Raw genomic sequence first — 18,253 nt, 5'->3', positions numbered from 1 at the left:
CCCTTCACCATTTGGGTCATTCTCCTCTGGACACGCTCCAGCTTCTCATCATCCTTTTTGTAGTGTCCAAAACTGAACACAGTATCCCAGGCGAGGATTGACCAGAGCAGAATATCTGGGGAATAGGGTTTCATAGCTCTTTGAAAGGTTCAATTTAGACCCACCTTGGTGACGAGATCCATTGCACTTGCTGCAAGTGTGCACCTGGATCCAGCCCTTGGCGGTTGCAATTTCTGCTGCTACAAGTGCAGCCAAAACAGCTTCCCAATCTCATCAAAGGTTATTTTGTTTTTTGCCTTTCCCAACTTGCCGTTCCCTAATGATTGGTTTAGAAGCTACGTGTGTTATTTTTTGTATATATATATATATATATATATATATATATATATATATATATTGCAACAGGGCTTTGGATCCTAGCTTCTGATGAAGGATTGAAGTTGTCATAAATATTCCATTGAAGTGAGATGACTCATTTCTCTTTGAGTCTCGTTTGATTTCTGACCTATTTTTCCCCCAATGAACTGCAGAACCTTAATATATATGTGTGTGTGTGTGTGTTGTGTGTGTATATACAGTATATCGGTGATAACACAAAGAGCTGGGTGGAGACAGTCTGAGGTTACAGGAGGCGCTTACAAATCATCTAATTTGTTTGCCTGATTCCAGAAAGACGGATGCATTTGTACACACATCCTTCAGCCATAATGTTTGGGTTCGGCTCTTTGAACAAAGACCATAAATATCCAGATTCTCCGTAAACCAGACTTCACCGCAGCAACATGCCTCCAGATCTGATTGGACTATAACACCCATCATTCCCAGATTCACTTCTTTGGGTTACAGTATCTTAGGACAATGGGAGCATCTGGAGACCACTGGGTTGGGGAAAGCTCCTCCAGACTTTTTATTGGTCACTATCTAATGGTTGCACAATTTCATTTACCAGCTGCGTCCTTTCATTCAGGTTAATGGACTGACTCTTACTCCAAGGCTGCATCTACACTGCAGCATTAATGCTTAACTGCCATGGCTCCATGCTATGGGATTCTGGGCTTTGTAGTTTTGTGAGGTATTCAGGCCCCATTCCCACTTACAGCTAAATCACTGTGACTTAATTCTTTTGGGCTGCAGTCCTAAAGTCAGCTAAGTGGCTTAAACAGCATTGGTTTCAATAGGATTCCAGAAGCCTTTCTATGTATAGGATTAGAGCCTTATAAGCATCACTTTTATCAGCCGCATCTCAGTCCGCCTTTGTTCTCCCTGCATCCCAGGGTTTCTCTTAGACCAAACAAATGTCCTTGCTTTTCAGACAGATTAGTCATGAATAAATCTAGGTTAACTAAGAAGGCAAAGCAAATATGATGAGAGATTCACCAAATGATAGATCTGGGGGAAATCCACCACCCATTTGGGTCACACCATGCGTTTAAGGGGGTTAGACCCTCATTCGAAATGAACCTAAGGGCTAACTTGATCCTCTCAAAAAGGATGTTGAGAAGGTAGAGCATCTCCAGAGGAGAGCAACCAAAATGGTGAAGGGTCTGGAAACCATGAAGCCCTATGAGGAGAGACTTAGGGAGCTGGGGATGTTTAAGCCTGGAGAGAAGAGAAGGTTAAAAGGTGATATGATAGCCCTGTTTAAATATTTGAAGGGATGTCATATTGAGGAGGGAGCAAGCTTGTTTTCTGCTGCTCCAGAGAATAGGACCCAGATGCAAGAAAAGAGATTCCACCTCAACATTAGGAGGAATATCTGGACAGTAAGAGCTGTTTGGAGTTAAAAGTCTCCTTCTTTGGAGGCTTTTAAAGAGAGCCTTGATGGGTTAGGGTTGATTTTGAGTTCCTACATGGCAGAATAGGGTTGGATTGGATGGCCTTTGGGGGTCTCTTCCCACTCTAGGATTCTATGGGAGAGGCAAACCTCTTGGATCCAGTAAGAGTCTTTCAATGATCATCTTGAACATTAAAAAATAAACCAAATGAAGGAAAAAAAGGAACGTGTCAAAAGTCCCAGCTGCCCGTTTGGTTTGTCTGCAGCATGGTTTCATCGGCCTTTTGAAACATCCTGGCCCCTTTATCCGTTTAAGCTAGTTACATGTGCCTGGCATAAGCTCTCTCTCCCTGGACTGCTCAGGACAGTAATGCTTTTTGGAATGGCTCCTTCCTCCAGATGTTCGGGGCATTTAGCAAATGGACTATTCATTTATTTATTTTATGAAAAACCCACCGTGATGGTTTTACATTTAGCTTTGAATTAATGTGGATTGAGATGGAATGACTCTGTCCGTCTCTCCTCTCTTCAGCCTCGGATTTTGACACACACACACACACACACACACACACACACACACACATATAATATAAATATTTGTAAGAAAACAACAGCCCAATTCACAAATCAGTAGATCAATACTTGCATTGCAAGGGAGATGGAGAGACAGAAAGAAGAAAGTGAGAACGCTTCGCTGTCCTGCTGGTATCAGCCCTCTTGCGACTTAATCGGATTTTCAGAGAGAAGATGAAAATGGCCTGTTTTTATATCAGCTTCTAAACCACTTGCGGCTTCGCTCTGTTTTCCTTTCTCTCTTTCTCTTTGTATTGCTGCTGGTCATTTTGGTCCATCCGCCAAGAAGAGTAGCAAACTATCCTTAACTCTTGGCCAGGGGTTATTTATTCTCACATGCTGCATCTGCACTGCGGAAATAATGCACTTTGACGCCACTGTAGCTCCATCCTTTTGGAATCCTGAGATTTGTAGTAGACTTTGGCTACATCCACACTGCAGAAATAATCCATCTTCACACCACTTTAACTGCTATGGAATTTGGAAATTGTAGTTTTGTGAGCCATTTAGCCATCACTGTCAAGAGCGCTCTGGTGCCATAGCAAACTCAATTTCCCAGAATTTCATAGCATGGAGCCATGGCATTAGATGCGAAATAGAATTATTTCTGCAGTGTGGATGCAGCTGGAGAAGGCTACATAGCTCACAAAACCACAAATCCCGGAATTCCATAGCAGATGAACCAGTGTCAAACCCCATTATTTCTGCAGTGCAGACGCAGGCGAACTTAAATGAGTCATACAGACTCCATTCCACAGTTGTCCTTTTCCTTCTCCTGCTGCTGTGGTTTTTACCAGGCAAATATAATCTGGTTGGCTGGTTTCAGTAAATGAAATATTTAAAATCTAAGCTGTACTGAGCAAAGAGAGGGAGGCAGAGAGAATAGATGAGAAAAGGCCATGAAAAGCAAGATATCGCAAATGGAAAAAAAAAAACCAACCCCACTGGAGTCTAGTTCCCCGGATGCGCATCAAAATGACACATGATGTTCTTGTCCATATCGGACCTATTGGGAAGGACTGTTTTTAACAGAGCTACTTGCAAAAGCACATTTCTTGCACCTAAAAGGTCTAGTGGAGAGCTCTGTTCACAGCCCCACCACAGTTTTGCTTTCCCTTAGAAATCCCATTGCCTTTTAGTCTGATTGATATCGTACCCATAAATGTTTCTGGAAACACCAAGGAACCATCTATTACAGGTATTGGCCTCTAATAGATAAGCCTAAGGCTCAGCTTACCTTGAAAGGGTGGCCCCCATGGTTTCTTTTATTCATTTTTATTATTGATATCCTGGCCTGTGTCTGAAGATCTCAGGGCACCGTTTCCAAAAAATCAATTAAAAGAGTGTATGTGTGTGTGTGTGTGTGTGTGTGTGTGTGTGTGTGTGTGTGTGTATACCTGTATATATATATATAAAGACTAAAAGCACATTAAACCCTTTAACGCTTAAAAGCAAGACAATGCGAAACCAATCAAAACAGTTAACAATAATTTAAATCATACAAGATATGTGAATTTGGAATAATTAGCTAGGCTCCCACCTCAAAGGCTTTAATGAAAAGCCATGTTTTGACTCAGCACTGGATTGCAGCCTTGGTTAGTACTTGGATGGGAGACCGCAACAAATACCTGGTGCTGGAGGCTCTATTTCAGAGGAAGAAACTGACAAACCCACCTCTGAGTATTCCTTGCCTAGGAAAACCTTGTAAAATTCAAGGGGTCACCATAAGCTACCATTATATTCATGCAAATTCTGCTATTTGATTTTAGCTGTGCATGGTTTTGCGGCCGTCACATGAATATAATGAACAACCAGAACTAAATGAGATAGTAACATATGTACATGCATTACTTATGAAACACCAATTATTGCTAATGTGGGGGGAAATGCTCCTTAACTCAATGTCATGGACATGGAAGGAGGAAACGGGTGGAAAGCTTTCAAATGTATTTCAGGAATAGTTCTTGAATATTCAGGACGTTTGGAACAGACAGGGAAACAAGTATTGGAATAAAGACTAGATGCCTGCAAATCATTTGCGTCTATGTGCATGTTTGCAAAATTCAAGAAATGGGGGAAATGGAGAGAAATTGCAGAATTGTGGGCAGACGGTGGAGGTCTAGTTGCCTCTCCGAAACAGATCAGCAGCCATGTTAATATTTCTGGAAGACATATGGGATTGGGATGGGAAGGGAAAAAAGGGGCATGTGAGAGCCAGATCAAGATATTCCCCTTGGGCCGCCATCCTGAGAAACTGGCCCTCCTCTCCCTGATTTGGAATCTATTTCGAGGGTGGGAAAGAGAACAAGCCTGTTGCAATTGCCTAGCAACCTGTGTGTGTGTTATGTGTGTGTGTTGTGTGTGTGTGTTTCTCTCTCTTTCCCTTCTACTCCCCTCTTCCATAGAAAAGACCACAGGTGGGTCACAAGCTTGTCGGAAGCATCCATCCCATGGGAAGAGCGGCGACATGTTCACATCACAGCAAAGCTTTGGGCGTGTATTGGCTGGACCAATATTGCCCTGGGAAGACGACCAGAGATGGATGCCTGTCTTATGAATCCAACCAAGGCTCTCACATCCCTTTTTAGTCTTCCTCTTCCCCTACTACATGGCTGCCAGAAATTTTAACATGGTTTCAGATAAGCAACAAGGACTGCCGTCTGTCGGTAACTCTATTTGAGGAAGGAGCGATAGCCATGTCTCAAATTTTGCAGCCATGCACACAGGTGCAAGTGATTTGCAAGCAGCCTGGCCTTTATTCAAATACTCGCTGCCACATCCATTCCATTGGCCCTCTTTGCATGTCTGCCGTTGCCGTTCTTCAGCAAGGGAGGCTAAAAATAGGCACACAAACCAAGAGAGAGGGAAAAAGAGAGAGACTTCACAAGCTGTTTGATATCATGCATTTGGCTGAGAGCAGACTGAACACCACAATGGCAGTGTCAGGCACAGGCACCAGGCAACTGGGCAAGCGTGTGCGCACACATCCAAACAAATGCGTTCGCAAGACGTAATATGCAAGGACCTTACAGAGAAGCAGCTCTTTGCTAATTTCATTCTCCAAGGACTTAGCGGCGAGTTGATCCAAGCAATTTTCTGCTTGCTGTGTCTTTGAAAGATGCACCGTCTTTGAAGACTGTTTGCCGACTCTGACTTATTTTGCACAAAATCCACACGTGGCTTTTTGTTTTGTTTTATTTTATTTTTCTTGTGGGCAGGAAACAGCATCTTCAGTACAGAAAATAACATTATCTGCGCAGAAATGCTACTGTCTGCACAGAAAAGTGCTGTTTGCGGTATAAAACAAAAGCGTAGATTTTGCGCAAATGGCAAAAATTCTCATTAGTTCTTTATCAGATTACCTTATTCAAGTTCTTTCTGTGAGATGGAGTCCATTGTATTACAGTATATACCTGTTACAATAGTCACAATCTTGCCCTTTCCTTTGGCTGCCAAAGAGATAACACTTCCCTGTGTCGTCCGTTTATCGATTTCTTCAGGTTAAATTTCAAAGATGTTGAGATACACGAATAGAGTTTTGCTAAGGCTAGTGAAATTTTGTTCCAGTTATGGCACTCAGAGTGTTTTTTGCTAGTCACCGGATTTTACTTTAGAAGAGAAACTGCTTACGCACACAAACAATGTCAAAAGAGAAAGGATGCTTTGCAAAATCCTCCTGGGCAAGGTGCAAAGTTTTTGTACTCGCCTTAGTTGCAATGTGGTGGCTAAATGTGTGTGTGTGTGTGTGTGTTACTCTGGTCCCTTTCATCACATAGTAATTTCCCTGATGGTCTGCAGCCTCCATGGTTTGTCACACTTCTATAAAAGCACAAGGGAAGAAGATATCATGAGGTATGTCCTCCTCTCTGTGTGTCTTTCAAAGCTCAGGAGCGTAGGCGGCCAGAGTGGCTGCAATGATCCATAGCGATGGATGATGTGTAACAGACGATGGGAGGGAAACCCACAGATTTCTCAGCCATCTCTTAATGGTAATTTCAAAAAACATCAGTCCGAGGGGTTGGAACAGAATGGCCCATGGGGTCCTTCCTACTCTATGATTCCTAAAGTACCCTAAAAACAAGGCAGTGAAAAACCAGCAATGGTTTCTTGCATCATGGAGAGAAAATGTGGTTTGTTTCCAACAGCAACGGACAGGTTTCTATATGATAAGGAAGCACTAAAGTTCAGTGGCATGTCCAGTGGGGATTACTATGTCTGGAGTAGGCCAAAAGACAGGGCAAACAGGGCTACGCAAAGGTTTTCTGCAACCTGGAGCAGCCATGATGTTGGGGCCCTTTCCCTTCCAACAAGGGCCAAAAAGTCCAGGACCTGTGGCTGAATCTTCTTCTCCTTGGGTTTCCTTGCAGCACCTGGGTTTTCTTAATGGCCATTCAAGGTGTAATTCTTTGCTAAATTCATTCTCAAAGGAAGCAATGAGAAATGTTTAGCAACTTTTTTCCTGCTGTGGGAAAGTCTTTGCAACCTGTGCATTTTTAAACACTAGCACCTGTGCCGCGCAAAACTGGCACATTGCACAGAAAGCACAGAAAATGATGTTTTGGTGTAGAAATATAATTTTCTTATCAGATGATGTTATCTGTGCATGCAGACTCTTTTCTCTTCTACGCATGCAACCTTTGTGCAAAATGAGTTCCAAGCTGCAAAGGATCTTGTCAATCCAGGACTCTTCTCCTCAAGATTTCCCAAACTATGGTCCTCCAGGTGTTTTGGACTTCAACTCCCAGAAGCCCCAGCCACCTTGGCCAACTGTCAGGAATTCTGGGAGCTGAAGTGAGAAATATCTGGAAGGCCAAAACCTGGGGCAGCTCTCCTTGTTGCTAGCAAGAGACAAGATTGGGAGGAGAAGCCATTGCTTTGTATGGAAAGTCTCACCAAATGATGGAACAGAGTGGGAAAGGTAACAAAAGCTGAAATTACTGTAGCATCTTTTGCTTGCGAAATATTGATCAGTTAGTTGCAAATGCAAGTTCTCTTTAAATGCAAGATGGGTAGCTGGATCCTGGATGGCATTTGGGCATCAGACAGATGGCATGTCTTGTTAAATCCCCTATGTTTTTTCCATTTCCTTTCTTTTGTAAAATAAAAATGAGAAGGTCCATGTTCACTCTTATCTTTCTAAAGAATTTCTACCACTTGGTTTCCAAGGAAACTAGGGAGGGCATATGTGTTGGATATGCACTGGACTATTTACCGGGAGGCAGGAGAAAATGGTACATCCAACACCTGGGTGTGGCAATGCATGTGCACACACACACACACACACACACATACATATATATATATATGTCTTGTTTAATTTTTTATTTTACTTCCGCTACTATTTTAAGCTACTATCCAAAAGGCCCTGGCTGCTGCCACATGCGCTTAGACATGCAAACTACCAACTACTGAGTACAAATGCTGTTTCCTCTAACATCGCCGATGCTAGGCTTTTCCCCCCTCTCGATATAAGATATGGAAATATGAGCTATTTTTCTCAGCCTTCCTTGTGACATACATTTTCCTCTTTCTTTCCCAGCCTGACCTTAGCAAAGCGCTTGCTGGTAATCTTCCTTTATCACTACTTCAGCTGGCATTGCTCTCTCAAGCGGTGCCCCTTCTTACTAAATAACACGAAAATCCATAGTGTTTTTGTGAGTGTTTTGGCCTCTGTATCATCTTATGTGGCCTCATAGCCTGAAAAACCCACAAATGGATGCGGGCCATGAAAGCCTATGTGCGCAAATGTTAGGGTTTTATACAATTCCTAGTATCACAGAATGGTTGCTGAGGAGTCTGAGACTGATAAACCCTTCTGCCCATGAGCTTTTCTAATATCTGATTCACATTGGGATTCACATAAGATGATACACTTGGCTCTCCTTATCCACTGATTTTTTTATCCACGGATTCAAGCATCCATGGCTTGAAATATTCCAAAAAAGTAAAAATTCCAAGAAGCAAACCTTAATTTTGCCATTTGACATAAAGGACACCATTTTGCTCTGCCATTATATTTAATGGGACTTGAGCATCCATGGATTTTGTTTTCCACGGGGGATCCTGGAACCGAACCCCAGCAGATATCAAGGGCTCACTGTACAAACAGTACAAACAATAGGCATTATATATTGCTTCGTTTTCTTCTTCAGATGAGGGTTCTTCAGGGTCCTCCATGTGCCAATGCTGAGGGACAAGGAAAGGAGGTAAAAACCATTTGCAAGGAAAGCAACTGTCATGTTTTGCTTTCTGGATAAATAACGTGAAGTTGAAATGAGTTTCCCTTGTCCTCATGAACACAGAACTCTTCTTTATCCTTGAGAAGTTGCTATGAGTTACAAATGGCTTCGTCTCCATCAGTATGCTATGAATGGGGTATATGTCTGTGTGTGCATGTCTTTATTTGCAATGCAAGGCTACGAAGGGCTGCTCCCCCATCACCAGGAAACAATTGGATCCAAGGAACCATCACTTTATGCAGAATTGGAACTATGCCTTCCGGAGCTGTCTAAGTATTCGAAGGCTTTTACGGTTGGCATCCATGGTTTTTTGTGGTTTTTTTGGGCTATGCGGCCATGTTCTAGAAGAGTTTGTTCCTGACGTTTCACCAGCATCTCTGGCTTTGGCATCACGCACAGATGTAGGATGGGTGATAGCGTGGGTTATTTTGGAGGGGAAAAAATGCGATCGGGGCAAACGTAGTGGGAACCATGCTCCGCTGTCGAATCGATTCAGATGGCACACCGATTTATCTGTACGTGGGAATGAGGCCTTGATGTTTAGGGAGTTGTCCAAGTGAAAAACTGGAACCTTTATTCAAAATATGTTGCAGCCTATCTTGTGTGTGTGTGTGTGTGTGTGTGTGTGTATTATATCTTCACTCTAAGCAAATGTCTCCACTTAGTTCTTTTAATACACTACTCTTAAGCACCCTTGCAAATCAGTCCTCTCGGTCTCAATGGGCCTTCTTAGCCAAAAACTCTCAAAACTCTTCCTCCTGACTTGAACTCATAAGGCAAGCAAATATTATTGATGCTCACACAATGCCCCAAGCCACGAAACATGGCTCAACATGTTCCCCAGGGAAATCATGATCCCACTTGGATTGGATGGCGGGGAGAGTAAATGCGGCCTCTCTCTTCATAAACACCATAAGCAGATAAACAAGCTCCCGGCCCCAAGCCCTTTGAGAATGGTCACCAATCCTCTTTTGCTAGAAATGGGATTGGAAATATGGTAATCTCCTAAATGGTCCTGCCTGCCGATGAGTTGATAAACATAACTGCTTTTTATTATCGTGATGAGGTCAAGGGAATGTGCATAATCCCAGCCCAACTGTTCCTAGCAGGCAAAAGAGTCCTCTTTCCTTCGCATTGTATACACACGCACACACCTTGCACCCTCCTGTTTTCAGAGCATAACATTTGCGCGGATGTGAGAGATTCCATGGTGTCCCTCAGCAGGTTGCATAATGTTACCAAGGTTACAATCCAAAGCATGCTTCCCAGTTGGAGGGAAACCTTCCTTGACTCTGGGTCCCCGGGGGTGCGCTTTCTGAGCAAACGTGTGAAATCTGGCTGGAGAAAGTGCAAGGAAACAGAGCATGATGTGCGCGCACATATCCCTGCCATTTTTCCAGGGCCGAGATCTTGTTGAAGGCCAGCAGAGAGGAAAGCCACAGCAGCACAGGATCATCGCAGCATGCCGTGGCGCAAGTGGCGACTTTGACTTGCACAACTGCATTGTGGATGCCTCTTTCCTTTAGTGATAGGAAAGATTGAAATATCAGTTACCCAATGCCTATTTGCATTTTTAAAAAGGTCTTTATGTTCCAGTGGAAGGAGAGGAGAGAGCTGGCTATCCTATCCTATCCTCACCTCCTGTGACCAGTTGCATGAGCAGTTGGATGCAAAAGGATCATGGCCAGAGTACTGTATATACTCATGTATAAGTCTAGAAATTTAGGTCAAAAATTGACCCAAAACGCCTAAATCGATTTATCCATGGGTGAATGTAAGTATCTTAATCCTAACTCTTATTTAAAAGAAGTGAAAGGCAAGAGTATAATCTGTCCTGGAAGCACTGACCCTCTCTATTCTCTCATTCATCCAGCCTTAGGAGTGAGTGCAAAGAGTTATATCTGCTGGAATTTTGTAAGTTCTTTGACATTGTTTTGTTTTGCTTCATCCTTTAGATCCTTTGCTATATGCCCCTAAGTTTTACCCTCAACTTATCCAGGGGTCATAGCAAAATCTATAATTTTGGCCCCAAAACTTGCCCTCGACTTATACATGAGGTCAACTTATAGTCGAGTATATATGGTAAGTCTATAGTAGGCTCTGGTGTTACATCAGGGATGGGCATAGTATGGTCTCTGGAGCTTGCCTTTGTGGACTTTGAATCCCTTTACCTGTCCCCTAAAGTCCTCTCTAAAATGTCTCCCCCACAACCAATTTTTTGGGGGGGACAATTTGGAGTCAGTTTGTTTCAGATCAGAGAAAGGCCCAAGGGAGGGCAAAAACACGAATGAGACACTCCACATCCCTTAGATGGAATGGGGGGGGGGGGGGGAAATTTTGGGGGGGGTTTGCAGGGGGTGCAGTGGGTACGCAGCCTCTCTCCAAGGTTTTCCCCAACCTGCAAGAGTTGCTCTGTCCTCCTTCAACGGTACACATGGCAGGTGACAAGAACCGCGCCAAAAGAGATGTAACAACAGAGCCAGCGGTGTTGACAAGCCTGATGCTATCTGGGGCAAGCTGTGTGGTTATCATTGACATAAACTAGCAACAACATAAAATAATAATGATTTGTCTTTCTTTTTCTCTTTTTTTAGTACTCAGATTTCACAATTGTTTGAAGAGAAAAAGAACTCAGAGGTTGAATCGAAGTATTTGAAACAGAATACAGTGGGACTGAGGTTTGGTTCCAGGACCTTCATGGATATCAAAATCCGTGGATGCTCAAGTCCCATGAAATACAATGGCAAAGTAAAATGGTGCCCCTTACATAAAATGGCAAAATCAAGGTCTGCTTTTTGGAATTTATACTTTTTTGGAATATTTTCAAGTCATGGATGCTTGAGTCAGTAAATAAAGAATCCATGGATACAGAGGACCAACTCTATGTATCACTTTTGGAGACTTAGGGGCTGTACAGACCGGTGGGAAAGGTCGGCCTGGGGGCGGAGTCAGGGTGTGGCGTCCACATGGTGCATGCCTCGAGTCCACCTCCAGGCCAGTGTGATGCTGTGCACCACACCACACGGTGCACGGCATCATGGCACTCCTCTGGCGCTGCATCTATCATTTTCAGTGGGGTCACTTCTGGGGAGGGAAAGACTCAGCCTTCCCTCTGAAATATCACCCATCCTTTACAGCAGTGAAGGTTCAGACTATGCTGTGGGGAATATTTAAAAAAGGATCATTGCCATTGTGAAAGGTCAGGCTGGATGCTAGTGTCGGTGATATAGGTTTGCCGCAGGATCACCATAAATCGGAAATGACTCGAAAGCACCCGATGCCACACCGCCTGACCCTTCCAAAGGTCCCACAGCTAATTCCGGGCTTTCCTTCATTGCAAGACAGGCTCTGTGGCCAGATCAGACGACCATCCTGATGGGATTTATGCTTCTTTCCTAGAAAGACCGTCCTGTTCTTTGAGTCTTTTGTTTGCTTATTTGTTTAGCAGAGTAAAATTAATCATCTGCAAGCCCCATGGCCAAGGTTAAACAGCTATTAATAACTTCTGGAACAGACAGCTGGGGAAAGAAAGGAAGTACTTTCTGCCACATCTGTTGCATGCGCTCTCATGGCAGCTACACTATGAGAAAGGATGCACTGAAAGCAGTGGCAGCTGGTGGTGGCTTCCACGTCACTGCTCTGGGCTTTAGTGTGAACTTTAAAGGGGTATCCCCCCCAGGGGCTCAACCCAATCCCCATCCAAGGTTTTATGTTAGATTATTCATTCCTATATAGAAAAATGAAAATATTACAGTACAGTGGGCACTTGGTATTCACTTGGGGTTTCGTTCCAAGACCCCCTGTGGATACCAAAATCCTGTAAGTGGGACTCATATATAAGTTGAGGACATGTTTGGAGGCCAAAATGAAAGACTTTTATACAAGTCAACAGTAAAGCTTAAGGGCTATCCACACTCTTTTGGTTCTGCGTCATGTAACCGCGTGCCGTGTGAAGTGGCGTGCAGTGTCACACTGGCCTGGGGACGGAGTTGGGGCATGCGTCATGTGGACAGCACACCCCGACTCTGCAAAGTCTCTAGTGGGTTGAAGGAGATCCCTCTGGCAGCTGAGGATCAGGGAGAATGCAGCCTAATGCAGTGAGATGGGCTTCTGCGCAGTGAATGAAATTGCTGGGGACATTAAAAGGAGGTGTTTCTAAGTCTCAGATGTTTGACTCTGAATTCTCAGGTCCTGGAATATGCCTGATCTGGAAACAGTGGTGTCACCAAGTGGGTGCAAGCGGTGCGGACCTCACCAGGTGACATCCCAGAAAGAGGGGTGACACTGGTTGAGCCGCCAAAGGTGGGAACACCACTGACTGGAAAGCCTACTCACCATTGACTACATTAGTTGAGTTTGGATGGGATCTGCAGTCAAAACACTTTGGGAAGCATTACTCAGGAAACAAACACAGACCTTGGCTTGTTTTTAGCTCTCAAGTGGCTGTGATGTGATGCCTGCCTGAACAGAAACACCTACTGCAGCCCACCGCACCGATCCGTCCGACAGGCAGAAACATCTTTCAATGTGGCTTGTCGTTCATGACAAACAGGGTGTGTTCCCTCATCTCTGACAAAGGTGAAGCAGGCTGCAAGATGGAAAGAGCTGCTTAATGCCAGCTGAAATGTTGACATTTTCTGAAAATGCATATCTCAACAGCAGCAAATTATTAAGCCGCTCACTGATCCTTTGCTTGCACATGAACCTCTTAGCTTGGCTTTCCGGCAAGAAGTCAAAGGCTAGTGATGATTATGTCCCCAAATGGCCAAAAATAAAGACAGTGTGATACTAGAAGTGCGCGAGGAGCTAGCAGCAGCTTCTGTTGATCGGAGAGAAAAGAAGGGAGGGGGAAAGACACAGAAGAGAGGAATTGCTGGGGGTTTGGAAATGCATTTGAGGCCTGTGTGAATGGGGAGAGTAAGGACATAGAGACAGCCTTATATTTCTTACTAGGAAAAGGAGATGGTAGATGTTCTCAAGCAAAGAAAGGGTGAACTGTTAACATAGCTAGGAGCAAGGTGCTGCTATGGCTTCACCCAGCTGCTTTTCAGTGCGCAGCTTCTGCAGTGCGCTCAAGCACACGCCCTTCGACAGATTGTGGTGGGGAAGAGAGCGGAAAAAGCATGGCTGGGGTGGGGTGGGGGGAGAGAAAAAGACCTTGGTTCATTTTGCTGCCAGACCCATCATTTCTCTAAGTCAGCTTACCAAAGCTATTTACTATATTAATGCTTGCAACATGGTCCCTTCCCTCTTCCTGCCCTCCCACTCCCTGATGTGTCCCTGGCACACATGCCAAAAGGACATGCCCATGTGCGCACACACACGTTGATTGGAGGAGATTAGTCCTCCATGTGGAGGTCCAAGCCCACATCTCTAGGCTTGGCATCGTATTGTCTGATATTGGTAAAGGCAGATACACAGGGGTCCCAAGATGCATGGAAATCTATGCCAGAAACTTCTCACTGACATACATCCGCTGTCAAATATGACAGTTGTGACACATCATTCCCTTCTTTTTGTGTGTGTGTGAAATAAGACCTTCCCCCAATTTTCTTAAACCTTCTACGCATTTCCCAGAATCAGGGAGTCTAGGGCTACTACCTGTAATTGTGCAGTTTGGCACCGCTTTAACTGTGATGGCTCTGTCCTGTGCAATCCTGGGATTTGTAGTTTGTTATGGCAGCAGAGCTCCCTGAAATCAAAGGCTAAACAGCTCACAGGCCTACACATCCCAGAATTCCACAGCATTGAGCCAGGGCAGTTAAAGCAGTGTCAAACTGCATTAATTCTGCAACGTAGATGCAGCCCCAGACACTTGGAGCTTAACTTTAAATATCTTCATGTTTCTTTCATTGGCCAGAGAGGAAGAGAGAGACTGAGAGCCAAGAAGGGCAATAAAGATGGAGCCACTCTGAGCCTTGGAATTAATGCGGTTTGAGACCACTTTAACTGTCATGGCACCATCCCATGGAATCTTGGGATTTGTAGTTTGTTGTGACACCACCTAGAATAATTAATTTGTTAAAGTGTAGGGTTAACCTTGGTATTAATTGCATTGGGGAGAGGGGCAAATCTAACTAATTAATAATTACCATACACTTTATAAACTGCGTAGTACATCGGTAAGCAGTATAGAAGTGTACTTGCTATTGCTAATTTAAAGGATTAATGAATGACCACCACCACCCAGTTGAAATATCCTTTCCACCGAAGGCAAGAAAAATGTGCAAGTTTTCTCCGATTCAAAACCTGGCTGCTGCTAAGATCACTACGTCAGCATTGCCTTTCTGCGTCTAAAATTGTGCATTGTTCTTGAAGATGAAGTTGAGCAGCTGTCTTTTTGATCCAGGCATCGAAATGATGACTGAGACACACAGGGCAAGTCCAGGCGCTCTCTAAATATGATACTGTGACATACCTCCATCACAAAAGGCCATAGGACAAATGGCCAGAGGATGGGGCTACAGCATGTTCAGTAAGGAAAGCTGTCAAGATTGGGGCCTACCCTATATCTGCCCCCAATTTGGCAGAGACAGTCCCACTACCTTTTAAACTGGATCGCAAATCAGTTTGAACCGATTCAAATGACCCAGGTTCTTGAACCGATTTGCTGAAGCGATATGGAGAGGGGAGCCATGCGCAAGACCCATTTAACCCACGTCTTTTTTGTCGCTGATTTTTTCTACATCTTTTTGGTTAAATCGGTTCTGCACAAGTGTGAACCAGATGTGGATCGGAATCTATTTAACTTTGCCCTTCGACCGGCTGGAGCGGGTCCATTTTGAATCGATTCATTCGTGAATGTGAAACACAAGTGGGTTATTTTACAGGAAAAAATGCAATTGGGGCAAATGTAGTGTGAACCATGCTCCGCTGTCAAATCGATCCATCGATTCGGATTGCAAGCCAATTTATTTGTACGTGGGAATGAGGCCCCAGTTCACCCTCAATTACCCCACTTTTTCAGTTGTTCTTAAATGCCTCTTCTCCTCTGCTTTCCCCCTTTGTCCTCAGCTCACTTCAATTGCTGCAAACTGAGTTCAGTGGCCGAGGCACAAGGTCCATGGAGTCAAAATGAAGGAGCATATCCACAACTGATGCCAGAACAAACAGGAGTCAGAGCAGGCGCAAGCCTTATTTGGGAATTCGGGAAAAGGAAAGCGGGTTTTGGCACGGTCCGAAGGGGCCATGCCACTGCTTTAGATCGCCAGGCAAGATTGTCCTGTCCTGTCACGGTTTTAATGTTTAATGTTCTCCTGCTCTTTAATTTTAATTTTTATGCTGACCTCAAATTTTTATTGTATGGTTGGAGAGTTTTGTGCAATTCTTTTCAGTATCTTTATTGTACCTTGCCTCAGGCACCTGGTAGGGGTGGAGGATGTGATTTATGCAAGAAAGAAAGAAAGAAAGAAAGGATAGATGGAAAGAAAGAAATGATGGAAAGAAGGGAGGGAGGGAGCCTTGACATTTTCCAGAATAAGCAAAAGAACCAATGGATTCCAATTATAAGAAAAGGGATTCAATACAAATCTCAGTAGGAGCATATAGTAGCATAGGCTGCTTCTGCACAGCAGAAATAATCCAATTTGGCAGGCCTTTAACTCCCATGGCTCAGTGCTATGGCATTCTGGGAATTGTGGTTTGTTGTGGCACCAGAGGTCCCTGACAGAGAAGGCTATGTATCTCACATAACTCCAAATCCCAAAAGTCATAGTATATGATTGAGCCACAACAGTTAAAGCTGTATCAAACTGGATTGTTTCTGCAGAGTGGATGCAGCCATTGCATTCTGTCAAGGGAAGCATCAATGCCACTTTGATCAGACCTCACCTGCTGAAATTCCTTTTTTTAGAATACCCAACTAGTAGGCCACAAGTTGAACATGAGTCAACAGGGTGATGCAGCAGCTATAAAAGCCAACACAATGCGAATCCAGGCTGCAGTTCTAGGAAGCATACTGTAGTGTCTAGATCGAGGGAAGTAATAGTACCTCTCTATTCTGGTTTGGTCAGGCCTCACTTGGAATAATCCTGTGTCCAGTTCTAGGCAACGCAATTCAAAAAGGATGCTGAAAAGCTGGAGCGTGTCCAAAGGAGGGCGACTGAAATGGTGAAAGGTATGGAAACCATGTCTTATGAGGAGAGACTTAGGGAGCTGGGGATGTTTAGCCTGGAGAAGAGAAGGTTAAGAGGTGATATGATAACCCTGTTTAAATATTTGAAGGGGTGTCATACTGAAGATGGAGCATTTTGTTTTCTGCAGCTCGAGAGAACAGGACCCAGACCAATGGATTCAAGCTACAGAAGAAGAGATTGCAACTAAACATTAGGAAGAACATCCTGACTGTAAGAGCTGTTTGACGGTGGAAGGTGATGCCTCCTTCTTTGGAGGTTTATAAACAGAGGATGGAGGGTTAGGGATGCTTTGATGGAGTATTCCTGCATGGCAGAATGGGGTTGGATTGGATGGCCTTTGGGGTCCCTTACAGCTCTAGGATTGTATGATGAAAGGTTGGAGAGCCCAATTTTCAATGTGGTGAACTTGAGTTTGGGTTGAGTCCTCTAAGGTCCCAAGGCAAGGTAATGATAGATGTAACCTCTGATAGATGTCCAATCCTGATCTTAGTGAAAAGGAAAAAAATAGAGGAGAAATTAAGCTCAGCTGACCCAGGAGAAGAGTCCTTTTCACCTGCGGTGGTCCCTGAGAGGCGATGCGCAGTTTGTCCTTCATGCAAAATGCATGTGCGACACGCCACATATTAGTAAGTTTGCAAAGGGAGAAGGCAGCTTTGCAAACGCAGCCCCGAACAGATGGCAGCTCTCTATACAATGCCTCAAAAGGCTACTTTGAAAAGTAAATAGCAACAAATGCGGCAGTGCACAATGCAACGTCAAAATCTCACTCTTGTGCAAACCGTTCTCCGGAGGCAGCTGACATGTTTTTCAGACTTGGGGGTTGGAGCTGGGAGACTAGGAAACCCTACAAATCCCAGGATTCTATAGGATGGGCCCATGCCTGCTAATGCAGTGTCAAACTGCATTATTTCTGCAGTGCAGCTGCAGTGGCTATGTATCTGGCTGAAAACACTTACATGATTTCCATTTTGCCAATGAGGGTTTGGCTTTGAAGGACTGAGTTCAAGGACCAAGTTGTAATTTGGCACATGAAACTGTCATTTGGCACTAATGGGTTGGTTAATGAAACCCAGAAGCCAGAGTGAGCCCTGATGAAAGAAAGATTTCTATTTTAACTCTGCATCTCTGAAGCCCTTTCATTTCTAGCCGTTTCATCTCCAGCTCGCCCTTTCCTCTTGTAATGCATGGCACATCTGGATCCTTGCTCATGACTGCACATTTGGGATGATGCATGCAGAGAAAAGGGGTGAGGATGGAATATGTAGGATGGGTAAACACCCCTTTATATGGGCCATAAAAAATATCATCAAGATTGCATGCTTACGATTTATTCAAGACTCTTCTTTGGGCATTTCAGAATTTGGGGTGATGGAGGAAGGGGACGGAAAAGTCCCAGATCTATCCTGGGCAGCATCTACACTGTAGAAATAATACAGTTTGACACCACTTTAAGTGCTGTAGCTCCATCCCATGGAATGTGGGATTTGTGCTTTTATAAGGTCTTTAGTCATCTCTGCCAAAGAAAATATCTT

This window comes from Sceloporus undulatus, chromosome 8, assembly GCF_019175285.1.
Source record: "Sceloporus undulatus isolate JIND9_A2432 ecotype Alabama chromosome 8, SceUnd_v1.1, whole genome shotgun sequence".
In the NCBI taxonomy this organism is placed as follows: domain Eukaryota; kingdom Metazoa; phylum Chordata; class Lepidosauria; order Squamata; family Phrynosomatidae; genus Sceloporus; species Sceloporus undulatus.
The sequence above is the reverse complement of the archived record's forward strand: the minus strand, read 5'-3'. Positions refer to the sequence as shown.